Below are 26,941 nucleotides of genomic sequence, written 5' to 3'. Positions count from 1 at the left end.
TCACAGAACGACCGGGTGGCATCTCCAAGTTCTCACGATAAAAAAAAAAAAAAAACGGTAGAGGAAAAAAAAGGCTCCTGCTTAAGCCCTATAGATCGTTTTTTTTTAGTGTTTGTGAAAGCTTTATAACATGCATAATTTGCAAGCAATGGACCAAATTCTATTATCGATTTCTCTGCCCCATGACTATATAATTCAACTTATTGTGCTGTATAGTATGTTATAATGAGGGTACAAATTACTGTGCTCTTTGTGACTGTTGTTTTTCTTTAAAGATTTTATTTATTTGAAAGAGAGAGAGCAGGGGGAGGAACAGAAGGAGCGGGAGAGGCAGCCTCCCCGATGAGTGGGGACAACCGGCCGGGGGATCACGACCTGAACCGGATGGAGGCAGCCGCTTCTCTGACTGACCCGCCCAGGCGCACCTCTTTGGGACCGTTTTCACAGATTACTGGACTTTCCTTGATGTGTTGGTAGATTTGAGTGTATCCATGTCTGCTAAACATTACTTTAGGGTGGAGAAAAAGAGCCTAAGGGATGTGTGTTGTAAGCATGTGCCTAGATGGCTTTTTTTCTTTTATTGGTTTTCTTAAAAAAAAAAAAAAAAAAGACATTTATTTTCCCTTGGTTTCACTCAATAGCCAAAAAATAACCGAAAAATTTTGCAAGACAATATTTTGGATTCATTTCGGGAAATATTAACCTAATCAAGGAGAGTCACAGCGCTGTCTTCTGGTCTCCAGGTGCCCAGGCCCCTGCGAGTCCCGCCTGGAGAGGGGCCTCCCGTCAGCCTGCGGCCCAGGGCGACCGGCCGGGACAGGAGGCGGCGGTGCTGAAAGCTCAGGACGACAGGGGCCTGTCGGGGCGCGCCGGTCGGCTAAACTCGTCTGTTCACTGCCAAGGGGGGGGAAACACGCCCTCCACCTCGAGATGCCTCTTGATTTACGCCCTTGAACAGGCCGGACGCTTGTGCAGGTTGTGCACCCTCCCTGTGCGGGGAGGCCACCGGCTCGGCCACCTCACTGCACCCACGGCCCTGCGCAGCCGGGCAGTAAATGTGATTTTCTGAGTTCTTTGACAGCTGGTGACAAAGGGCCAGGTATGGCACCGCGGCGGGGGTGGGGGCGGCTTTGCAGGAGGCAGCCCCGGGGCCCCATGCTGCCGCCTGTACCCCGGGGTGGGGGGCGCAGGGCAAGGCCAGCCCTCCGGGAGCCCCGAGCCCTCCCCATCCACCCCCTCCAGAAGCCCAGGCCCCTGACCCCACCCCACCGCCACTGCTGCTGGCCTGGGGACCCAGGACCCGTGTCCAGGGCTCCCCTCCCAAAGGAGAGGGGCTCCTCACTCTGTCTTAGAGCTGGAACTCCAAGGGCCTCCGCTGGGGTCGCAGGCAGCGGGTGGCTTTCAGAGCCTCGATCATTCCTCACCAAAGGTCTATAACTCCCTCGTCTAATTCCACCTCTTAGATAAAGCATGGGAGACCCCTAACTGTGGGACAGGGACAAAGGGCTGCGGGAAGGGAGGTGGAGGTGGGGTGACCGGGTGACGGGCACGTGATAGGATGAGCGCGGGGTGCTATACTGTATGTTGGCAAACGGAACTTCAATAAAAACAATGAAAACAATGAAAAATTAAAAGAATAATAATTCTGGCTCCTTCTAGGGTTTTGGTGGGGTCACCGGAAGCTGGCCCAGGCTCAGTGAACCCCCCTTCCCCGTGGGGTCCCTCTGCACGTGTACTGGGGACACGTCGTGGGTCTTGCCGGCCCGTCCTGTGTGCTGGTCTGTGGAGGGCAGCAGCGGCCCTCGCCCTGCCCTCGATGACACAGCAGAAGCGCTGCTAGGGGAGCCGGGGCGGGGGGGGGGGGGGGGGGGGGGGGGGAGGGGGTAGCTGCTGGACCTCTAAGGGCAGGAATCAATGCTTCATTCATTCATTCCAAAGCACTGAGGAGCACGCCCGACCCCCCGGGCATCTCAGAATGTCCTCGCCCCTCAGGCCCCTGTCCTTCGGGCCCCCAGGCCTCCCGCTGGCAGCACCTGCCCACCTCCCGGGAGCGTCGGGCTCCTCACCGGCACAAAGGGCCCTTGCAGGGCCAGCTCAGACTCGCCCCTCCTCGTGCGGTCGTGTGTGGGCCGTACTTCCACCAGCCACCCCCGCCACCAGCCAAACGTTGCTCCTGTTCCTTTCCTGTCCAGAATGAGGCAGTTCATAGTGTTGATTTTATTTATAGAGGATGTCAGGATTCCAGAAAAGCGGGCTTGGAAAGGAACAAAATGTGGCGGATAACATAAGACGTACTGGGTGCTCGCTCACACTCTGAGCGAATCTGCACATAAAATGAAGCCCAATATCCTTAGCTGCTGTTAAAATACAACCGGCCTTATTTTATTTTATTTTTTATTGCAAAATGAGACTCCCCACTAGGCCGCTAGACTAATTCTTCCGCGGGCTTCATTTGCTTTGGCAGATTCTCGTGCTCGACCCCTTCTCTCAAAACCATCCCTACCAAATAGTGATACCAAAGCCTTAGAATCCATCTCAGAGGAGTCTTCTTTTCTGCTGGAGCTCTTTTATTTCAGGCTGATCCCCAGCTAAATTCAGGGTAACGCAGGACCTGTGTGTGGCCGTGGACGCGTGTGAGGGTGCGTTTGCCATCAGCAGGGAGAAGCCTGGAAATGAGGCCTGATTACATGAGAATCTAAGCGTGGAGAAGGCGCCCAAGGAGTTCTGGAAAGACAAAGCACCCTCAGCCCTGCACGCAGACAGCAGCTCGCCCCGTGTTTGTCCGGGTCCTGATGCAGTAGTTCTGTGTGTGCGATGCTGATAGCATAAGAATGTGATTATCCTTCTCTCAGGACGTCGGGTGCCAGCTGCCTCCCTGTATCGCTATCTGCTACCTCGTAGCACATCACCGCTGACTTAGTGGCTTCAGACAATGCACACATGATTTCACGGTTCCTGTAGGGTCTGGGGTCCAGGCACAGCGTAGCCAGGCCCCCTGTTTTAGGGTCTCTCACAAGGCTCTGAGCCAGGTATTAGCTGGGGTTGGGGCCTCATTTGAAGCTTGACTGGGGAAGGATCCACTTCCAAGCTCATGTGGTTGTTGACAAGTCTCAGTTCCTTGAGGGTTTTTGGATTGAGGGCTCCTTACGGGCCACCGGCCAGAGGTCACCTTCGGTTCCTTGCCACGGGGACCTCTCTGTACGGCCCCTTATTGTATCGAGGGAGGCAGCCAGTAGAGAGTCTGCTAGGAAGGGGGCGGCCACCATCCTACGTAATATGACCATGGGAGGGGCATCCCACTGCTTTTGCCAGGGTCCATGGGTCAGAAAATGTCACAGGTCCTGCCCACACTCGACAGGAGGGCTTCCAAGGGGCATGGGCCACCTGGCCTCCTTAGGGTCTGTCCACTGTGTTCATTTCACCCACTAGTAACCTGAGGACCCAAGAGGGGTGTGCTCTGGTCACGCTCTCTGGGACTTGGTTTAGTGCTTAGACTCTCATCTCGGGCTTCTATTCCGTCTGCATCCCCCCCCCCCGCCCCCGCACGCTTCCATGAAACAAGTTTAAAATCCGCGACCCTCTGGTTCTAGAAAGCAGGCTGCACTCGGCGTAGCAGGCTTTACTGCCAGGTTAACCCCGCCTGCCCCACGATCACCGCGGCCCCTTTGCTAAAGGACTTGGGAAGCACAATTCCCCTGTTCCCCACAAAATATCCTTAAACCAAAATGATAGAAAGAGACCCCTTTCCAGATCAGTTAAATGAGAAAATGTTAAGCATCCCCAGGCACCTTGGTCCCCACGCCGCCCGTACCTCCCGTAACCGGGGAAACCGAGGCCTGCGAGTGAGCGAGCATTGGGGACTCGATCCCACCGCCGCCGGCGCTTCTCCGGGACACTTGGAAGCATCACAGACGAGGCGTTGGCTCCGGAACCCCCCGCGGAGGGCGGGATCCCCAGGGCGGCCCGAGACCCTGGTCCCCAGCCCCTTCTGGGCCTGAAGCAAGAGGCAAACAGTCCGGGAAATGGTGGTTCTAACGCCGATCGGCCAGGAGCTCGCGGGGGACAGAGCGACTCCTAAATTCCCAACAAGCACCCTCGAATAGTCACTCGGCTGCCTGCCGGGGACCCAGCGCTGCCTCCGGGATCCCGGTGAGACTCCGGTCCCCACTAGACCCCTGGGAGGCAAGTCTACTTGGACCTAAAGCCCGCGTGTTCCTCCTTCCTCCGGGGCCGCCGAGCCTGCCGCACCTCCTCTCCGGACTAGAAAGAAAATGTACTTTCTGACCTCCGGTCAGTGCGTTTGGCCAAACGGCCTCCGGGCAAAGCTACGAACACGATTTCCTGCCCCCACGTGTTCCCGTGAAGGAGGCCTCTGGCTGCATTGCCCTCCGTGGCTTAGGGAATAATCGAGGGAACAAACGCAACGGGAAATAATGAGCCCGGTGCCTCCTCCTGTGGACTTGGGAGCCCCGGCTTGTCTGCTGCCTTTGAAGAGCCAAAGTCAGGCTGTTGGAACAGTCCCGCAGACACGGGGGCCGCTCTCAGGGCGCGCTAACTAAATCGTTCTGATCCCGGGCTGCCTTCGTTTCCCTCCTGGCCCCAAAGGGACTTGCCGGAGTTGCTTGCTTTCCAACAGAAATAAATCAAAAATATGCTTTAGAAAAGGAACCAACCGTCAAGTCCTTTGGGAAAAAAATAAGGAAAGAACATTTATTTTAGCAATAAGATGATCTCTTCCGGGTTGCATACCTAATTTGATAGAAAGGTTTCTAGTTGAAAGACGGTCTACGTGAGGATTAGAATAACATGGGTTGATTCTCAGAACCCTTAGGGCTCGTTGACCTTACCGCCTTCTAAGTGCAGACTGTTGGAGCTCTGTCCCTTTGCACAAGTTGCTGGTCACCTCCCCTGTGAAGTTGCTGCAGGGACTGACGCCCCCGCAATGGGCTCTGGATGCACAGAGGTGGCTACTGTGCTTTGGGGATTCTCACAGCCCTCCTTTATGGCACTTGCTGGCATCGACGGCTTTGCCCCAGGAGACGGTGATGAACAGGAGGACAGGATTTCATTCCATTCATTTTCATTTTTGGAGGCCTTGCAGGCCTTACCGAGCTCACAGTGGCGCGTGCCTGTGAATGGATGGACTGGTGAACTGCTTTGTGGAAAATCTCTTTGACTTGGGTATCCTGAATCTGTTAGCAGACGGCCTGGCCGCGTTCCTCTGTATGTGCAGCCAGGTTACCTAACACCGAAGGGATACGGAGCTGCTGGGTACAAGCGTGCTTTAAACACAGACCAAGACTTCCAGGTGGAAATGCAGCAGGAATGAATTAGAGCATTCCTGGAAATCAGAAGGAGATTACTCCCGCACTATCCCCTATTCCTAATCGTGCCCTACATTTATGGAACATTCAATAGGTCCAGGGAGCATGCTAGGGATGGTACCAGACCATCACAAAGTCCTTTTGAGGTAGGTTTTCTCGTTCTCTTGCTACAGATAAGAAAACTGAGGCACAGCGATGAAGTCGATCGCCCTAGGTCTCCTAGCTAGAGACAGAGGCAAGTGTCAGGGTCTGAGCTGTCTGAGTCCAGGGCCCAGCTCATGGCCTCTGAAGAACCGTGGAAGCTTTGTCTCCCAGGGCTGCATTGGCTGGAATTGAGCGTCTATGACACTAGTTCCCATCCTGGAGCTTCAAATAGACGAGAGGGACCGAGTCCCTGTCCTGGAAGCTCTCTGAGGAGGGGGAGCGTAGGAGCTCAGACAAACGCAGACTGTTGTAATGCAGGATGAAATGGAAGTGTCATAAGGAAGCATGTGCCATGGGGAGGGAGCATACAGCGGTGGGGGGGATGGATCAGGAGAGGCTTCTTGTAGGAGGCTTCAGCACGGAGAGGAGTCTGCAAGGACAGGGAACGCAGCCACAGGTGTGCTGAGGGGGAGCAGAGGAGCGGCAGGCCCGGTGGGGACGGTGGGAAGGGGCTGGGAGGGGAGGGGGGCGGCACAGACCCCCGCTGCCCAAGGCTGCTGCCATGTGGTGAGCAGAGCCGGGCCACTTGAAAGGGGCAGCGAGGGCCTGCAGGCCAGATGGAGGAGGCTGTGGGGGGGGGGTGCTGTGCTCCAGCCGCTGCTCGCTGCTCTGACGTCTGGGAAACGAGTTCCAAACTGGTCCCTTCCCTCGGGGGTTGCCGCCTTCACCGCAGGTTAGTGGTAGTCCCTCCTCAGCTCCCGCGCGCCTCCGTCCACCTCCATTCCCTCCTAATTTTGATTTGGGACATTCCGTGGAAGTTTCTTCCTATGCTTCCTCTGTCTGAAGGTGGCCTGCAGCTTGTCCTCAGCCCTGCCTGCTGGAGCCCCTCTGGCCCCGCTCCGCCGTCGGCAGCTCAGCTCCCTTAGTCCGCGCCTTGGCCCCCATGCAGAGAGCCAGGGAGCCCCAAGCTGCAGAAATCACACAGTCGGTCCTTTGCCCTCTTTCAGCCTACGTCAGCGTTATTAAAATCCCATTGTCTACAAAGTGAACAGAAATTCACTCACGGGAATCTACTTGATGGCTTTTTCTAAAGATTTTATTTACTTATTTATTTGAGGAAGAGAGAGAGTGGGCACACAAGCAGGGGGCAGGGGCAGGGGGAAGCAGGCTGCCTGCGGGGAGCCCGCTGTGGGACTCGACCCCGGGCTCCCGGAGTCACGCTCTGAGCCGAAGGCGGCTGCTCAACCACTGGGCCTCCGGGCGCCTGTACGACGGCTTTGCAGGGAAGCACTGCCCGAGGGTCAGCCTCCAGGCTCTGGGCCATCCCTGTGACAGCTCATCTTCCATCTCTGCCTGAATGTGCTCAGTGGCTGTGTGGGCCGCCCCGCGAGGAGGCCCGGGGGCTTCTTGCCTGCCCCGCGTCAGGAGCTGGGGTGCTTCCAAACCCGCTGGAGAAGCTCCGGTCACGCCCGGGAACTCGGGGCACCCACTTCTCCTCTCCGCCCTGTGGCTTCTGCTCACCCATGCCTTCCACTCCCCTCGGCTCCAGCAGACCTGACGACAGTCCAAAACATTCTTGGAACCGGGAGCCTGACTCATTATTCATCCTTGGAACCACTTAGCCTGGTGCCGTGCACAGAGGAGTTATTCACCAAGTGTTTATTGACTTGCCTCTTTCCAGTTCACCGGGCTCCATGGGCTGCGAGCCTATTCGCAGCGCTCCTCGGGTGGCCTCGCCCACGAGCGCGGTCCCGGGCACCTGGCGCCCCTCCCCTGGCCGAGCAGGTCCCGTTCCCCGACCCCGTGACCATATGCTCAGCTCCGTTCTGAACACCCTCACGCTCACCGCCTCCCTCTAAAGCCAGCAGCGCCACAGCCTGACCTCAAAATGGAGGCAGTGGCCATTACGCCCTTTTTCAAGCTCCAAAGAGCTGTGCAAATGTAGAGGATGCAGCAAGTATGACGATGAGTTTTCTCTGCGGCACCGCAGTGTTAAGAGCTTTGGCAGGAAGGGGGCGTAAGGAATGACTTCAAAGTCCAGACAAAGCGAAGGACGGGGAAGTGAGTGTGGCCATCTTAGGAGAGTAGTCATGGTCTTGCTTAACAAATATTGATGAGATATATCTTGTGTACTTGTGGCTGGAAAACAAAATGGATTATTTTCCATGGTGTATTTATGATTTCATTCTTGCTATTCGAGAAACTATTTGAGAAACACAATAAATCATCAACCAGGAAAAGAGAAAAAGAATTAATCTATGGGCCCCAGCTTGAAAACTGTGCAACCTGTTAAATGAAGGGGGTTGGAATTGGATAATTCGTAGAGTCTCTCCTGGCGCTGATGGTCTATGGTTTAATGAGAAATCCAAACCATTCTCTTTGATTTCTTACAGAATTGAATTCCCTTTCCGTGTGTCTGTTCTTGGTGAACATCTTGTTATTTGCCGTTCTTTGTTTAAGTGTAGTTGTCCCCAACTGGACCGTGAGCCCTCCCAGGTCAGGACGGTGTCTTGTTCCGCTTTGTGCTATCCTAACACAGTGCTCGGCACGCAATGACGACTATTGCCAAAAGACGAGGTCAGAGATGCTGAAGACGGTAATCAAGGGGTTGGGCTGATGAGTGAAACTGAATACTCTTGTAGGTGGAAAGGATTATTATTGGGAGAAAAAGCTTCCAAACAGCCTGTCTGAGAACATTCTTCAGGTCCTTTCTCACGTCATTGGAGGTTGGTGAATAAGGTGAGGCTAAAAAGGATGGCGTATCTCCATGGTACGTGGTATTTTCAGCTTGCATTAGTTTTCTGGCTTCTTTTAGACTTAGCTGTGTCTGTCTGACACATTTTAATATCATAAGATGCTTCACAGGCTTCTTATGAAAAATTCCTGCCATGTACACCTAGCCACCCGTGCAGGGGTACCTGGTGTTGTGGTTAGTGGTTCATCACTCCATCTGAGCCGAGGCAATGTCAAGACATCATTTTTTAATTGAAAACCCACTCATTCATCCAGATGTTTGCCTCTGAAGAATAAATATCCTATCTTTGGTAACATATAATATCAAGATCCTTATCCTGGGGTCCATTAACTGGAAGGGGTCCAAGGATATCCTGAAAGTAGATGCAAAAACACTGAGACGATGCAAGACTCCTGAGCTGAGGGGCTGCCTGAGTGATCTCCTTCCCATCAGAATGACTTCCATGACCTTAGTTTGGTGACTTGTTTTTTTTTTTTTTTTTTTAGGGCAGTTTGTATAACTGTTGGATTTATTTTCCCTTGTGAAGCATTAATTTTATAAATAGGATCATTCAAGTGAGAAAAATTGTTGGAGGGTGCTACTGTTCTGGTGACAGCCAGCACGGTATCTCGTGCATCAGAGCGCCTGGGTCTCATCTCCTGCAGGCCTGGGAAGGGTCCTAGCCAGCTGGGTTCCAAGGTCTCCTGGCTCCTGGAGTCCTAACCAAGGAGGTTCCACTCCTGAACAGATTTAGTGGGCAGGATGTACTCCATAAACCCAAGTCAAGAGTCTGAAAAATGGCTGAATGAGTACTATGCCTTGCTTGGCTGAGCAGAAAGAATGAGAAGAAAAACAAAAAAATAAAGAAGACTGAAGTCATTGAAAAAAATAAAATTCAGGGGTAGATAAACAGAGGGGAAACATTTTACTGGCCTAAAATTGAAGAAACATGGAGTTGAGTTTATAGGGACTTGTGGAAATGAGGTCAATGCTTTGGCTGTAGACAGAGTGAAGCTGAGGCTCAGAGAAGGGCCGGGACTACCCGAGATCACCCAGCTAGTTAGGGACACACCGAGCCGGAGGACAGGTCTCCTGACTCTCGCTCTGGTAACCGCACAGCATCAAGTTAGCAAAACCTGTTTCACTTAGATCACCTGTGTTTATCTAATAGAGCCAGAGAAAGAAGAAGAAACAAGTTAATTAGTTATGATTCACCGATTCGACTGCCCCTGAATTCCTTCTTCTCTTCCTTTCTCATAAGAGTGTTTATTAAGGTTCACCTGCCCGCCCAAGCTCTCCCTGTGCCTGCGAGTCCTGTAAGAAGAAATGCGTCTCTTACTTGGTCTCATGGGAGGAATCTGTAAAAACACCCACTTGAGGGCTCACCAGGGCAGCCCCTCAAAGAATAAGATCTCATCCGGACCTGTTGTTTCTTTTCTAGTCTTTTTTTTTTTTTTAAAGATTTTATTTAAAAAAATATTCATGAGAGACACACAGAGAGAGGCAGAGACACAGGCAGAGGGAGAAGTAGGCTCCATGCAGGGAGCCCGAAGCGGGACTCGATCCTGGAACTCTGGGATCACGCCCTGAGCCAAAGGGAAACACTCAACCACTGAGCTCCCCCACCCCCAGGTGCCCCTAGTCTTTTTTTTTTTTTTAAGATTTTATTTATTTATTTATTTATTTATTTGAGAAGGAGAGAGAGAGAGAGAGAGAGAGAGAGCAGGAGCAAGAGCAGGGAAGTGGCATGGGCAGGAGGCCTGGCAGAGGGGAAGGAGAAGCAAATTCCCCACCGAGCAGGGATCCGGACCGGGGCTCAATCGTGACCTGAGCCCAAAGCAAATGCTCAACTGACAGAGCCCCGCAGGCGCCCCTCTTTTCCAGTTGTTAAATACAGGACAGTTCAAACCTTTCTTCGGCAGCATATGCCTCCTTATTTGACTGGGTGGCAGATCGTATCGGGTCTCATTGCGTTCCTTCTGCCACCCCCGGCACACGCGCACATCCGGGATTTCCCTGTGCCCGGAGGCTCTCCCTCTCCAATCCAAACAGCTGGTGCATAATCCCATCATCACTCGGCTGCTGCCAGGAGAGGTAGCGCAGCCAGCTCAATTCAGAGCCAAGGGAGCAACTCATGCAGGTCACCAGGGGCAGGGGACAAAGCTGGAAGAGTAACCAGGGTCAGCTTCTGAAGGTTTTATTTTTTTAAAGATTTTGTATATTTATCCATGAGAGACCCAGGCAGAGACCCAGGCAGAGGGAGAAGCAGGCTCCTTGAGGGGACCCGATGCGGGACTCGATCCCAGGACCTGGGGTCAGGCCCTGAGCCCAAGGCAGGTGCTCAACCACTGAGCCACCCAGGTGCCCCAGCTTCTGAAGTTTTTAAATGCTAACTAAAAGAGGTTTTTCCCTGATCCTATAGACTGTGGAATGGCTGGAAGTCTTTCAAGGGGAAATACCACGATCAGGTGTAGTATTCAGGGAAGACTGTGGCTGAACTCTGTAGGTCAGACATAGTAGCCCTGAGTTCAGCAACAGGGAAACCCGTCCTCAGAGGGACAGGTGCTGATGGCTTGACCTGGACAGTTCCCATAAGGATAAAAGGGGGATGGTAGCAGTGGGAAAAGAAAGAAAGGGCCGTCTGGAAGGATCTGGCTATGGTAAGTGAAGGGCGGAAGAGGCCATGGAGCTGGGGGAGGAAGGGGAAGAGGGGAGGTTGAGGAACATGAGATTTCTGGGAGCTCCAGCACGTCCAGGGGAGGCTGGGGTGGGATGCGGAGAGGAGCCACAGATGCAGGGTGAGGGCAAGAGGGAGTGACAGTTCAGCTTTCAGTGCTTTGAGTTTAAGAGCGCTTGGACATGTGGGCAGGCCTGCGCTACAGGGAGTTGCAATGCAGGTTTGGAATCGGGGAGAAACCACAGCTGAACCTGTGGACTTGCTCGCCAGATGGTGACAGAGCCACGGGCACGAGGCTTGGATGGGTATCCACCCAAGCGGAGTCCAGCACTCCGACCGAGCATCAGCGTCCTGTATGCTGTTGCCGTACTACTCTTCCTAAGGCACAACCTACACCGGTTACCCCACCTACGTGCACACCCTTCAGTGGCCTCTTAAATAGAACACGGAAGATTTCTTTCAAGGTCTTTCATGACCTGGCCTCACACTGCCGTTCTAGAACTATTTCCAATACATGCAAACACCCTTATAGTCCCTATAAATTAAATTGTCCTTTCTTGAGTATGCTTTATTTCTCACGATCATTATTGGAATGCTTCTTCCATCTCTTCCTGCTGAAATCTTATCCATCCTTCAAAGGGTCCAATGAATTATTTCCTGGTCATCCCCATAAGGGGTACTTTGGGTTCTTATACCTCCTAGTTTGAATTGTAATCATATTTTTGTTCTATGACACCCCTCCATCCACCACCACCACATATTTTGTGAGCCTCCTCCAGCCCCCGAAACTTCCATACTGTGTGTTTCAAGGAAGGGACAGGACACAGTTGCAGAATGCAGAGAATAAACAGGTCAGATCTTGGCTTTTGAGTTTCAAAGGGTGAGGATGTGGAGCTACTAGAACCTGGACCTTTGAGTTTGCATTTTGTATAATAAATAACCAATTTGGAAGACTTGATGAAAAACCAGGCTCCCTCACCCCCAGGTTAAAGATTCTCTGGACCGTGGAGAGAAGGGAGGTGGAGGGAACATGATGAAGGAGAGAGGTTTATGGGATTCAGTATGAGAGCCATGCCTGGATGGGGCCACTCAGAAGAGGACTCATTCAGGGGCCATGGGAGCACTGCTCTGGGGGGTCAGAACAATTCCACAGACCACCTAGTCTCCATCCCAGCAGGTGTTGTTGGTGCTGAGGAGCCACGTCTTCCTGTTGGACCACCACCATGGACCATCCGTCAAGAACCACTCCTGCCCAGAGACTGTGTGTGTCCTCTCTGGCTTGCCTATGGGACAACTCCCTTCCCAACAGCCTGGGACCTTTTTAAGCCCCAAGAGAGAGAGGATGGGACCCCAGACATCCGGAGGACTGTTGGTGACGTGAACTTTCCTCCTGTATTTCCATGACCTTACATAGCAATGGCTCAGAGTTTCCCTCTTCCAGAAATGCACTCCTATTACTCGCTTCTCTATTGGCATCAGATGATAATCATTCTTGTATTAGAGATATTTACTCTTGCTGGGCAGCTTCTGTTTGCCTCTGGAGATGCACTCTCCTCTCTTCTCCATTCTGCTTTGCTCAAAGTGTGAGCTTCCTATTGGGTTTGGCCAGTGGGGACCCCAGCCAGGATACTGGAGGGCAGGGCAAGTGAGGTCAGGATACCTACCTTCTCCAGAGAGCCCTTCTCTCTGAGTTCCCCAAATCCCTCCCTCTTCCTGTTCTTTCCAAATGGGGGTAGTGACAATTTCTCCATTACCAGCCTGGTCAGGATACCTCACTTAGCTCTTATTACCCTATATCTTGCTTATATTTTTGCAACCAGTGCCTTCATTAAGCCTCTACTGGAACTGTATTGCAGATTCTATGTTCCAGAGATGGTTAAAACCATATCTCCCATCCCACATTCTCTCCTTCCAATGTGACTTTGACAATTCTCCCTCAAGAGCAAGTGACACTGTGACTTCTGAATTAGTCCTACAAGATAATATGGCTTCTACTTGATCCTCTTGAGACACTTGGCTTTGGAGCCCTGGGCTGTCATGTAAACAGTTTGTCCTGAGATGGCCATGCTGCGAGGAAGCCCAAGTTGGCTCCTGCGGAAAGACGATATGGGAAAGCCCTGGAGAGATTGCTGGCCAGCCCCTGCTACTTCAGCACCCCGTCTGACTGCAGGATGGGAGAAATCCAGCTGAGACCTTCCGGACTCCTGTCCCGCAGATACTATGAAACATACTGAAACAGTTGCTTCTGTAAGCTGCTAAGCTTGAAGTGGATTGTTACGCAGCGATAGATAAGTAGGACAGACCCTGACTAATACCTTCCATGCACACGTCTCCCTATGAGTCATGAGTTTCATCTGGTGAAGGCATCACACCTCGTCACATTCGCTGGAGTGGCGATCACACAAGTCCATCCATTCATAAATAGGAATATATGTGAATGAGTCCAAAAGATGTGACTGATTGGAGTTTGGATCCTCAAGGAAGACTTGGGTGGTCAGCTCATGTGGGATGTAAGGCAATGGCACATGGCGTTGTTGACCACACGAAGGCGGGTGTATGGGTTCTACTTCTATTGGCAAGGATACCTCTTTGAAGCCCAGTGACCAAGAGCGGATGTCCCTCAGATTTGAGATACGCTTTTATTTTATTTTTTATAATTTATAATTTATTTATTTATTTATTGAGATACACTTTTAAAACAGTATTTGCATTAAGGAGTAGAACACTAATTGTGCCAAATGAGATCGTGGACTTTCCCGAAGACACTTATCTAAAGCCCTCAGTAAATGGGGCTCCCCGGTTTTCTCCCGTTTGTGTATGTGTGTTTTGTCAGGTCAAGGCTAGAACAAGAATCATCCTAAACTGGGAAATGGAGTTAGAAGTGGGGAGAGAGGCCACTGCTTGGATAACATTCCTGAGATGATGGGTTTGAAGAGTGGGTGTGCCAGAAATTTCCTGGAAAGTTTATTTTTGTTGAGTTTTAAGCCTGACTTCAGACCATTAGAGCTCTTGGATAATGCCAGTTTGTTGAAACATGTAGAGAGCCAGCTGTCCCTAGAAAGGAGTTTCTCTCTTGCCAGCTCTGAGTTTTGTGGTCTGGCTCGCCTATGTGCTTAAACACTTAACTTTTAAAGCAAATTGTAAGGAAAGGTCAGAGAGACGCTGCATTGCCCAGATGCAGGGCTGATGGGAGTTCATCTCGTGGTGTCTCTCCCAGGGGCGCTTGTGAAAAGGCAGATCGGGCCTCGGCGTTCTGGAGGTGGGCTGAGCCTCTGCAGGTGCTCACCTGCCCCCAGGTGGGGCCCTGTGGGTCCATACTTCCAGAGCAGCCTTCTGGAGGGCCTTCTGGAGGTTCCCCGCTCTGACCCTCCATTGGGCGGTCCGCCTACGCGGTCTCAAAAGTTTTGATTGTGATTTCAAGAATCTTCTAGTAAAATTGAAATGCCCTCCGGTTGGGGTGGGGTGGTGGAAGCGTCTCTACCTGAATTTGCTCAGCAAATAGGTCACAGTTATTTGAAATAAAAATTCATCCTAGTAACAACGTAACTGACTGCGGTTTACCCTTTGCCAGGCTCCACGCGAAGGGCTCTCCTGTCACGTTGACTCATTTAATCCTTAGACTCACCGGTGAGGTGAGACCCGTTGTGCCGTGTCACTCACGTGTGAAAAGACGGAGGCCCAGAAAGGTTAAGCTACTTGCCCAAGGAGCAGCCCTGAGACTGGCTGTAGGATCTCGGGGCCCCAGGTCCCCGGGAGGAGGACCCGGGAGGTGCCTGCTCACAGCAGGAGGGGCAGGTCCAGCAGGAGGCGGAGTTAGAATGGGACGCGGCAGCCCTGCCAGCCTCCTAGTCATTTCCAGGGACAATGTGGCTGCAAGTTCGGCCTAAAGTGGCATCATTTTGTCCATAGGAAACCATTCATCCATCTCTTTACTTAGCACTTACTGAGCCCATATGGCTGGGCAGCTCGGCGTCTCCAAGGCCAAAAATCAAGTGTCCACCAGGCCGAGGCCTCGGTGGGAGGTTCTGCATAAAAATCCATATCCAAGCTCATTCAAGTTGTTGGCAGATTCAGTTCCTTCCAGTGAAGGGCTGAGGTCCCCATTTCCTTGCCAGCTGTCAGCTGGAGGCCACCAGCGCCTGGGGCTGCCGCCCATGTTCCTTGCCAGAGTCCCCCTCCTCTCTAAAGCTGTATTGAATCCCCCTGTCAAATCTCTTGACTCCTGTCTCCAACCTCCAAGCCCAGATTTAAAGGGCTCCTCTGATAAGGTCAGGCCCACCCAACTCACTCTGTGTCTTTTTGTTTGCTTGTTTGTTTAATACACGAGAGAGGCAGAGACACAGGCAGAGGGGGAAGCAGGCTCCCTGCGGGGACCCCGACGCAGGACTCGATCCCGGGACCCCGAGGTCATGCCCTGAGCCAAAGGCAGACGCTCAATGGCTGAGCCCCCAGGTGCCCTCACCTGTCTTAAAGTCGGCTCACTTGCACTTGGAAAATCCCTTCACGGCAACACCTACATTAAATGTTTAAGTAAGTGGATGCGGTCGTGTGTACAGCAGCAGTCGTGTGTAATTTGGGGAGTCATCCGAGACTTCCGCTTGCCACATCCGGGATGAGGGCTCTTGTGCTGCAACCAAGCCAGTCGCAGGCAAACCGGGGCCATTGGTCACCAACCTGTTGGCCTGTCACGCTAGTAGCAGAATCGGCCATCACCTCTCTTCTGCACGTCTGACCCCAGCCCACTGTTCCACACTTCCCAGTTCTCGGTGGGACGCGCCGTATCTGGGGGACAGGTGGCTAATGCTTCTCTGCGTGGCCTGGGGCCTCACCTTGGAGGGACAGTTAGGGCATAGAGGCTGCGGCCGTGCGCACCGAGCCCCACAAAGCTGGGTTTCGGTTCTAACTTCCCAGCGTCGTGATCTTTGCCCAGACATCTAGACTCTGGGAGCCTCGTATAGGATCCCGGCCTCCTGACGTCGCTCGGGAGGGGAAACGAAATCGCTTACGTTACGCGTTGAACCCGAGGCCTGGTGTGTAGTAAGCACCCAGTGACACCAGTTGCTGTTGTTGTTAGTATTATCATGAATTATTATTATCATCAGCACGCCAGAGCCGTCGCGTGCTAGCAAACAGCTACTGCCTGGCGCCACGTGGGGTGAGGTGCAGGGCAAAGTGCCACCCTTAGGTCTTGTGCAGTCCCCAGCGCTTGGGAGAGTGGAAGGGGCTTCCTGCCGTGGGGTCCCGGCCCAGCCTAGGTAACCGAGCTCTACTCGGAAAATTCCTTGGGTAATTTGGCGCAAGAAACACATCTTCCTCCAATTTAAAACTTTTGGGTGGTACAGCCGTACAGATGTTAAATATTTTCTGTGACTAATATTAATATTAGTCATTAATATGACTCCAGAGGGTTTGGGGGGTGGTACTCCCAAATCCTTTGAACATCCTAGCAGCCTCTCTGGATGAAACGTGCATGTTGAATGTAGCATTTTATGAAATTAAAAAAAAAATCTGCTGAAACAGCTGTGGGGTCTCTGCAGACCAGAGGGATGCCTTGGAGCCGCCGCTGTACCTCGGAGCATAGGGCCCTTCGGGAAACATCTGGAACCGGCGTGCCCAGCTCCATACAGGGCAAAGCAGGGATGACGTCGTCGTTTGCTGAGGGATTCCTCAGTTTCAGGGTGTCGCGGCATAGGAAGGGCGGCCTTCCAGGGCAGACCTGTGCCGCCAGCAGGCGCTGAGGGGCTTCGATTGTTTTCGTTAAAATAATTTCAACCTTAAATGGTTCTCTACAGAACAACACCCAGACACAAACAGAAGGCGGACAAACATCCCCTCCTCTCCTCCTCCTAAAGTCCACAGCTTTAGCTCGTAAAGGGCCTCTGTCCTGGATCCGCGGACCAGGTGGCCGCACAATCTGCAAACCCCTAACAATTGCAGACATGACAATTTTCTACTTGGCTGCCGTAAACAAACACTGGGTGGTGGGTAGAGAATGCCCGTAACGTCAGGACATGATTCCCGAAGGAAGAAACAGAATTGAGCCCCCAGATTCAGACCACTCAGGCAGCGCCAGGGCTAGGAAGAAAGAAAGAAAGAAAGAAAGAAAGAAAGAAAGAAAGAAAGAAAGAAAGAAAGAAAGAAAGAAAGACAGCCGCATCCTCCCTTCCTCCTCCTCGTTCCCTCGACGCAAAGGTCCCGGGAAGGGTCCCCTAACCCTAAGCTTAGTGGGGCTCCCGAACCCTAACAGCCCCCCCCCCCGGGCGGTGTGACCTCCGCAACAGACCCCTTAGTGATTGTGGGGAGAGACTCCCTCGCTCCCCGCCCTCCTCCCGCACCTGGAGATGGTGTTTAAGGCGTCGAGGTTGACGGAAAGTCTTTTTTAATTGCCTTTTCAGGTCTGTTTATTTATGTGGATTCTACTTCCCATCGCGAGCGTTAGTTCTTGAAATATTCTGAAATCTCTAGGCCGTCCTGTGCTTTTCCACGTCACGTGAGAGACGGTCGCGTCCCCAGATGACTCTGATGTGATTCAGCGTCGCCCTGTGTGGTGCCGGTGTCCGGCCGCCTACGGGCCACCAAGGGCAGCAGAGGTCCCGCAGGCCCCGCAGCCTCACCCGACCCGGCCTGCGGGGTCCTGGACTCACAAGACCAGAACCTGGGGCTGGTCCAGAATGTGCGGCAAAGGCCCCAGCCCAGGCCCACCCCTGGCGAGTCCGGCGTGGCTCCTGGCTGGCTGGGCGTCCATCCGGGAACCACAGGATGCGAAACTTCCTCCCCACCCCACTGTCCCCTGTTTGTAAATGTGAAAACTGAGTCCAGAAGGAGGCCGTGTGTCCGAGACCGTCCGACCAAGTTCGGGACAGGGCTCTCCTGAGACCCAAGGCTGTTTCCAGGGCCTGCCAGTCACCGGGCATCCTCTCGCCGGGCACTGGGATGTTGCCCCAGCACCTCCGGGGGGCCCGTCTGGCCCCGGGCCCGGGGGACGGCCGCAGTGACGCCGAGTGCCTGCAGACTGCGGTTTCCAGGGAAGAGGCCTCCAGGACCCCCTCACGTCACCGAAATCCCACCTGGAAGAACCCGGGCCCTGGCCCGACCTGCTCCGTCTGGCTCATGTGGCTTCGGGCCATTTGTCTTGTCTGGTGCGTTTGTCAAGACTGGTCCTTAGAGCTAATGTCAGTCACGGTAGCAGCGAGTCACCGGTGGCCTGTCTCTCTCTCTCTCTCTCTGTCCTTCTCCCCAGAACGAGACAGCGGTGTGGGCCTCAGCCACCAGTCCCTGGCGTGTGGCCGTCACCCAGCCTTGGGGGGCGCCTGCAGAGCTAGCGGGGGGCCGGCTGCAGACGGGGAGGCCACCGGGTGGCCGGTGCCCTGGGCGGGCCCTCGTTCTCCACTACAAACACACGCGAGCTTTGAATCAGTGTGCATCTCCCTCCAGTTCGCCACCGCGGCCGCCTCCTGATCCATCTCACGGTGGCGGGGCTCCGGTGAGTAGCTTTCAACTTCAAAATTCACCTAAAAATAAAAAATAGAAAAAAATTTCACTTAAAATAGTTTATTCGTAATTTAGAAAGGTGATGATCTGACTTAGCACTGTGTCCTCTCTTCCTCCTCTTCTCTCTTCCCTCTTCTCCCCTTTCTTCCTCTCAGCCTTCTTCCTTTGCTCCCTTCATCCTCCAGTGTTGGAGGTTGTTCCCCTCTTCCTCCTCCTTCCCGCTCAGCATCATCACCATCATCTGGGGCTGTCATTTCCCACCCAGAGCAGGCAAACAGAAGGAGGAGGAGGGGAGGGAGGGAGGGAGAGGAGGAGGGGGAGGAAGGGGAGAAAGAGGGAGAGGAGGAGGGGGAGGAGGGAGAGGTGGAGGAGGAGGAGGACGGGCAGGCGGTGGGGGCGGGCGGGGAGGGGGAGAAATTGGTGCAGCAGCCCAATCACAGTGCTCACAGCTTGGGTTTGGGCACCTGGGACAGTGTGATCCAGGGTCCGAGCCGCTTCAGCAATGACCTCTTCCCGGGGCCCCTCCTGCCACTTCCCATTTTGTGCGGGGAAGCCAAGTAGGGTTAGGTCGGGTCTGAGGCGAGCGAGAACTCGGTGGTCTCAGCATGGAGCCAAGATCCTCTTCTCTCTCTCACTGGCACAACCTCAGAGACTGTTTCATTCCTGCGCGAGGTAGAGGTAGCCCTCGGCCGCAGCGGGAGGAGCCTGAGCGCCTGTAAGCGCCAAAGCCACATCCACCAACTCCTGCTCCCAAACCAGTTCCTGCTCCCACTGTGTGTTAAGCCGCATAATTCTGTAACCGAGCGGTCAGCCTGTATCCACTGCCTTCCTGAGACATACTGCAGAATGAGACAGAAGCAAAGAAATCAGTAAAGACATCCTGTCTTTATTTAGAAACTTAGTATTTTCCATATCATGAATTTCTTGCATTATTTTTTTTAATTTTTTATTGATTTATGATAGTCACAGAGAGAGAGAGAGAGAGAGGCAGAGACACAGGCAGAGGGAGAAGCAGGCTCCATGCACCGGGAGCCCGACGTGGGATTCGATCCCGGGTCTCCAGGATCACGCCCTGGGCCAAAGGCAGGCGCTATACCGCTGCACCACCCAGGGATCCCGCATTATTTTTTATTTTTAAAAATATTGCACTAAGGGCCACTTGGCTGACTCAGTTGGAAGAGCGCGTTGACTCTTGATCTCGGGTTGAGTTCGAGCCCCACGTTGAATGTCGAGATTACTAAAAAAACAAACAAACAAACAAACAAAACTTAAAAAAAAAAAAAAAAAACATTGCAGGACACCCAAGTGGCTCCATGCCTGGGTGTCTGCCTTTGGCTCAGGGCGTGATCCTGGAGTCCCGGGATCGAGTCCCACGTCGGGCTCCCTGCATGGAGCCTGCTTCTCCCTCTGCCTGGGTCTCTACCTCTCTCTCTCTCTGTGTCTCATGAATAAATAAATAAGAGCTTAGGGAGGAAAAAACCATTGCATTGAAGCATTTCTCTTGAGTCCTGAGTTTTTTGGCATCCCTTTCAATTTTGCACCTGGTCTCAGCTTTGCCTGAGCCCCTCCTGCCTCTCCCAGTACAATTTTCTTGGTGATTAAGTCCTAAGTCCTGCTAATTCCAGTTTGTAGCTTCCTCCGAAGGTCTCTCCCCATCTGTCTCTCTGTCCCTGCCTCTTTTTTCCTCCATCTTTCCATCTCTTTCTGTCTCTGCCTCTTTGTGTCTCTGCGTCTCTGTCTCTCAATCCACTGCCGCCATCACACGAAGCCACCATCGCTGCTAACCGGGACTGAAGCCACAGCCCCTCGCCCGTCTCCCTGACTCACCCACCCTTGCTCCCTATCAGTCCTCTCCCTGCGGGGGTGCCAGGGTGACTTTCTAAATCGCAAAGCCTCTATTTGACATCTTCGGGTGTCTGCCCGCCGCCGACCAAGCTGCACCCAGCCCCTGGCCCAACAAGTGTTTCGCCCGAGCCTCCCCATCTTTCCATTCCACTGCTTGTTACCGCGGGACATAGCTGCTGCCCTCCTTGTGGGGCGGGGAGTAGGGGACGCAGATAGAGACGAGATACAGCAATAGACTCTTGGACGAAGAGGCGTTTGTGAAAAGCAGATGAACGCTCCAATAAGGTTGGGACTGGTTTTCTGTTTTCCCTTCCTGGCAATTCGAAATGATTATTAGCATCTGAAATCCTCTGAGAAGACTGGATAAAGGAACTCCTCGCCTGTAATATGGCATTTCCCTAAAATAAGCCCATTGAACCTCTTTTTTAAATTCAGAATTAACCTTTTGAAAGAGATGCTTTGCAGGACGGTTTGAGAAAACGAATTGGCCGAAGAGTGAACAAATTCTGGACGATTCACCTAAAGACCAACGTTCTAGGGTTGCCGGTGGTGTTTCTTCATTTATTCCATTGCTCCTATTGCATACAGTTCTGAGCAAACCAAAATGAATAGGACGGTAAGTTTTTATCCCCAAGATACTCACTGGGAAACGTGACAAACCAATATGGTAAGAGAGGTGGTGGTATGGGGACAAAATAAAGGAGCCAATTCTGCTGGGGAGTCAGAACGACCTTTGGAGAGTGGATATTTGAACTAGGTCTTGAAAGAATAAGAGATTGTGGATGGAGACGGTAAAGAGATACTTGCCTACGAAAGCGAACACGGTATTTAAAGGGCACAAAAGGATATGCGATCGCGTGGGGTTAGAGGTGGGGAAGAGAATTCCCGGAGAGGAAAAGTCCCACATTTCACAGTCAAGAGGGCCCTGCGTGCATGGCTCCCCCTTGCGTGGTGCAGTGCACAGCCTACACGCCTGCACATGGGGGCCCTGGAGCAAGTCAGTGAGCTGAGCAAGGTCACCTCCTACAGGGACGCTCAAGTCAAGACTTTAGACTGCAGACCACCGTGGCCTACCAGGGAACATTGCTTCCACTTAACTTCTATCTATCATCTCTATCTATCTATGATTTTATTTATTTATTTGACAGAGAATGAGAGAGCACAAGCAGGAGGAACCGCAGAGGGAGGAGGAGAAGCAGGCTCCATGCCAGGACCTGGGATCATGGCCTGAGCCAAAGGCAGATGCTTAGCTGACTGAGCCCCCCAGCAGGAGCCCCTGCTTTTCAGTTAACTTCTTTAAATCTACACAATATATGGATTATTTCTTATTTTTAAAAAGTTCACACAAAATATGAATTCAGAGCTAAACCACAAGGCCCGCCCTTTCTTTACCACCCCACAACCATAACGGGAACTTCCTTGCCTGCTCCCAGAGGGGGCCAGTGGTCGGGTGTCCCCTCCGTGCACTGGTGTGCTCGTGAGTACACTAGCTGGAGGCGTCCTACCTGAGGGGTCGCGTCCTGCACGTTCTGCGTCCCGCTTCTCTCACCTACGGAGGTGCTGGGAAGGGCTTCCAATCCCAATACAAGTGGAAATCGGTCTTGTTCTTTTTCAGGGCTACCGTGCTGGGGACTGTGGCCCCTGCCGTGGTGCCTCGTGGATGGGCACAGCCCCTCGCAGCCTCCAGGGGACATTCGTGCTCAGGAAGTCACGTTCCTGCAGCTCAGAGGCCTAGTAAATGCAACGAGGTGGCGGGAGCCGGGTTCTGAGCCCGCCAGTCGCAGCGGGAGGCCCCACTCTGTAGGAGAAGATCCCCTTACCGCTGCCCGGCTGGCTCGTCCAGCACGGGTTTGAACTGTGTGGGTCCCGCGTACAGTGCTGGGTTTGGGGGGACTTTTTTGTAAATACGGTGCAGTATTGGAAGGACTTCCTCTCTCTTATGATTTTCTTTCTTTTTAAAATATTTTTATTTATATATTCACGAGAGACACAGAGAGAGAGAGGCAGAGACCCAGGCAGAGGGAGAAGCAGGCTCCATGCAGGGAGCCCAACACGGGACTCGATCCCGGGACCTCGGGGTCACACCCTGGGCCGAAGGCAGATGCTCCAGCACTGGGTCACCTGGTCGCCCCTCCTATGATTTCCTTAATGTTTCTGTTCCTCTGGCTTACTTTGTTGTGAGAGTGCAGTTGTAATGCATACACCGACACGATGCACACACCGACACGATGCACACACCGATGACACAGATGTGTGGCCACCAGCTCGTTCTGTTACCGGTGGGCTTCCAGTCCACAGTAGGCTACGAGTAGTTATGTTTTGGGGGGAGTCAGAAAGTATATGCAAGTTTTTGGCTGCACAGGTGGCCAAGGCCCCTGACCCCTGAGTCGTTCGAGGGTCAACTGTATTTTCCTCGTATCACTACTGTCACTGGGAATATTATTTATTCATTTCTATTTACGTCTGTCACGCTCTCCCTCTATCACAACAGGAGCCCCCGCAGGCAGGGACCCGGTGGCTGACTCCCCACGTACCAAAACCACGTCCAGCACGCAGCGCCTGCCCAGCAAACGTTCGCTGGGGGACCAGGGTGCTGAGCGCCTGTCCTCATCTGGCTGCGGTAACAGGACGCCACAGACCCGGTGGCTTCTAAACAACGGAAATGTGACTCTCGCAGTTCTTGGGCCTGGAAGCCCGAGGGGTAGTGTCTGGTAAGGGCTTGCTTCCTGGTTGGCAGAGGGCTGACTTCCCACTGTGTCCCCCAATGGTGTCCCCGCATGGTGTCCCCGCACTATGTCTCCACATGGTGTCCCCCATGGTGTCCCCACAGGGCCGAAGGGGTGAGGGAGCTCTGGGGAGGGTCCCTCCTATTAAAAGCACTAATCTCCATTCATGGGGGCTGCACCCTCATGGCCTCATCGCCCCCCAATGTCCTCACGTCCTGATACCATGACGTTGGGGGTTAGGGTTTCAACACACAGACTTGAGGGGACGGAGGGAGACACGGTCAGACCAGGGCAACGACTGGGGCAGCTCCTTCAGGTCCGAGCGGGTCTCCAGGGAGACGGAGAGGCTGACACCAGGCAGCGAGCTGGCCCCATGGGGGTGCGGAGCGAGCCAGGGCACGGCAGCGGACGCAGGTGGAGGACAAGTCTCGGGAGTCTTGGCACCAGGGCATAAAGCCCTTACCCCAATAGCCCTGGGGAATTTAAACAATTCTATTCATCATTCACTGAATTTCTTTCCAAAACCCTCAAATGCAGAGGAGGAACAAAAGTCGGGAGATTGTTTATGATCTTTGGTCCTTTTTTTTTTTTTTAACCTTGAAGCCCCGGTGAACAAAAACAATGGAGCTCACCCCAGAAGAACGTCGACCGTTGCATTTGGTGGCTTCCCGGCAGCTGACTGGGATGGGCGGGACCGGGGGACGTGGACCGCGGTGGCTCGAACAGGCCCGGGCTCACGAGGGTCCCACTAAGGTCACGGGGATGTGACGCGCGTGGCTTGCCACCCTCTTCTGAGGACCAGGAAAAAGGAACTGCAGACACCTCCTCTCTTCGCCGAGCCTCAGTGTCCTCATCTGCAGGGGGGTGACAGGCCCTGCCCTAGTGTTCTGGGGTGAAATGAGGGGTGAGTCTGAAAGTGCCGGGTAGGCCGCCAGGGGTCGGACAAGGGCGTCATTGTTTCACCATTGAGGGATCTGACTCGACCACGGCCGTGTCCGTAGCAGGATAATCTCCCGAGATACCAATTTGGAATTTGTTCCTACTGCCATGTTTCCCTTTCTCCCTCTAGGTGGGTAGGCCTTTTGGGTTTCCCTGTTTCCGGAGCCTTTGTGCATAGGGTTGAGCACGGGAGTTTCGAGATCGTTCTCTCTCCCTTTCTGGCCTGCCTTTGCATAGGACTGTGCTAGCCTGGGGAGGAGGCCCCTGAGAGGCTGGGGAGCAGGAGCAGAAGGGAGGGAACCGGGGCACGGGGAGAAGGGGGCTGGAGAGGTCCTCCCAACTTAGACGAGAAGTGGCTTGGGTTCCGGCTCTTGCTCCCTACCCTCCCAGGACCCCAAAGCGGGACGGAGCCTGGGTGAGCCCAGGAGCCCATAGCGTCTGCAGATGCTGCAGCCCAGGAGCGGGCGAGCTACCCGCCTGTACAGGCCTTGAGGTTCGAGAACATCGGTACGACCTCTCCTCTTGCACACCTCGGGGCCTCCCATGTGCCCGGACCCAGTGGTGCTGCGGACCCACGAGCTGGGCGCCGCTCATCAGGATTGGCTTATTCAGAGAACGGTCATGTGGCATTTCTTTCATGCCCACGTTACGGAGTGACACCCATTACCCGCTCCCCGGGGAACAGGACGCCAGACAAATGCCTTTGGACAAGAAAGTGAGGTGAACAACAATATCCGGAAGAGGCATGTCCTGAAGGAGCCAGTAGACGTCAGGAAACCGTTGTCCTGTCTTTACCTCCGGCACCAACGAGCTCTGTGACCTTCCCTAAAGCCACTTCCCCATCTGCGCCTCCGTCTATATCTCGGTTGAGTGGGGGGAACTGGGCGGCTTTCCCGGTCCACGTTACTGCAAACCGGGAGTGGACTTGGGAACCGCGAAACCGTGGTCTGCACCGAGGCGGCAGTCGGGAGGCTGTTCCGGTCTTGCCACCTGCTGCGGCAAAGACGACCGACGTCGGAAAGGCAGCTCCTGCGGTCGCAGGGCACAGCCCGAGGAAATGCGGCACTAGGTCCGCCACCGCGGAAACGACGCTGTCGTGCGCTTGTGGTCTCTCTGTTGGGACTTTGGTCTTTGTGGTAACGTGTGTGTCCTGGGATTTTTGTTTAAAAAGAAAAAATAAGTGCCTGTGAAAAAAAAACCCAACCCCTCCATAACCAGCTCATCTTTCACCGGGGCTGGAGCAGCGCACACATGACCGCGTGGGGCTCCTTGTTTATGTTTTCTCAATGACTTCCAGATCACATCCGCTGTGTTTACAAGACGGAGACACTTCTCTAACCGCCGGTCCTGCAAGCCCAGACGGGGGTGGCCGGGGTGACGCCCAGCTGGGATGTCTCGGCCTCCGGTTCTCCCGGTGTCCGGCTCCGTCTCCACGGACGCCCCCGCGGGAAGTGCCTGTAGACACCAGCTTTCCGGACTCCAGTCGAACCAACATGTCAGATTATTTTTTTTTAAAGATTTATTTATTTATTCATTCAGAGAGAGCGAGAGAGAGGCAGAGACACAGGAAGAGGGAGAAGCAGGCTCCATGCAGGGAGCCCGAAGCAGGACTCGATCCCGGGACTCCAGGATCACACCCCGGGCTGAAGGTGGCACTAAACCGCTGCGCCACCAGGGCTACCCCCAACATGTTAGATTATTATTATTATTATTTTAAACTGTAAGCCTCAGGCCCAGGGTCGGACCCTGACTGCAGAGGTCATCTTCCCCGACCTGCGCTCGGCAACTGCTCTCCTTTGCCTCATGCCTCTCCTGATTCTTGCCAGACCCACAGCCCCCGAATCTCATTCTGTGGTTTCGTAATAGTGTCCCCCTACCTGCCGGGGGTCCCTGGCTGGCCAGGGCCCGCAGGCCATCTGCTGAGGTGCCCATCAGGGTCCACACAGTCCAAACTGAGCCTCTGAATCTTTTAGCTTGAAATATATGTGCGAGTATGTATCCCCGTGAAGCAAGCATTTCACTTCAATCCGCCACATCGGCTGTCCAGGGCTTCTAGGGACGCACTATGACCGTGGAGCCGCCCCCCGCAGCTGTCACAGTGTCCTCGCGGGGCCTTTGTTGGCGGGCAGCGGGGGTCTGTGTCCGGGGTGGCGGGAACAGGAGACCCACTGGCTTCACAGTCAGGAGCTACTGGGCAGCAGCACGGCCTGGCTGTGTGACCTTGGCCCGGCGGCCTCTGATGCCCCGTTTCCTGCTCTGCCCTTTGCTCCCCGGGGCTGAGCTGCAGGACCACACGCCAGGCGCGAGCGGATATTGAACCTAATAAACCGCCACGGCAGCGGAGGAAAAAGTTCCCGAGCATCAGGCTCAAGGTCCTCGGGGAAGCGGCCCAGGAGGATGGGGATGCCGTCTGTTGCTATGCAACTGGGGTATTTGGAAAAACAAGTCTAAAAAAAACTTGCATTAATCACCAGCAGCCCTGAAGGCAGACACGAGGTGCGTGGGCCGAGCTGCTGCCTGGGCTCGGCCGAGGTCGGGGCGTCCCTGTCCCCACAGGCCTGGCCGGCTGGTGGCAGGGGGCCCTCGGGCCCGGCGGGCTTGCGGGGCTCAGGCTGCTTGCAGGAGCCGGGGTGGGGGGGACCAGAGGCCAGGAAGGGAGGCAGCTCCCCACGCTTCTGTTGCAGGGGTTTCTGGAAATGAGTAAGCAGAGCAGTCGCATTACCAGGACACGCAGAGCTCCATCGACTTTAGCGACTGTTCCCACCAGAGGTCTTGATTCCACCCACAACAGGCATCCAGGCCCACGCCTCCCGCTTGCGCAGACCACACGCGCGTGTGGTCTCCGCTTGCCTACCTTTGTTCCTCTTTCCTTTCTTCCTCCCTCCTTCCTTTCATTCTTTCCTCCTTCTCTTTTTTTTCCTTTTTTCTTTCTTTTCATTGTGTCTTGTACGCTATTAAAGGTCTTTTTCTTTTTAATTGGGTGACAATATTACATGTATAAAAGCAAAATAAAAAAATAAAAAATAAAATAAAAGCAAAATAAAAGACTTATAAAGGCGTA

General features: G+C 53.7%; 1 long non-coding RNA gene across 2 annotated transcripts; it reads left to right on the top strand.

Moving 5' to 3' along the window:
* On the top strand, window positions 1–26,941 carry LOC118352119 (uncharacterized). Of its 2 annotated transcripts, XR_004808708.2 has the most exons (6): window positions 4–1,099; window positions 17,275–18,018; window positions 18,120–18,362; window positions 21,831–22,074; window positions 22,707–22,926; window positions 23,545–26,941. It is a non-coding gene; the product is annotated as an uncharacterized LOC118352119 (long non-coding RNA). The 2 variants fall into 2 exon arrangements; XR_007405275.1 differs by having other exon boundaries at window positions 1–1,099; window positions 21,831–22,926.

Source organism: Canis lupus, chromosome 23 (assembly GCF_003254725.2).
Source record: "Canis lupus dingo isolate Sandy chromosome 23, ASM325472v2, whole genome shotgun sequence".
In the NCBI taxonomy this organism is placed as follows: domain Eukaryota; kingdom Metazoa; phylum Chordata; class Mammalia; order Carnivora; family Canidae; genus Canis; species Canis lupus.
The sequence above is the reverse complement of the archived record's forward strand: the minus strand, read 5'-3'. Positions and strand labels throughout refer to the sequence as shown.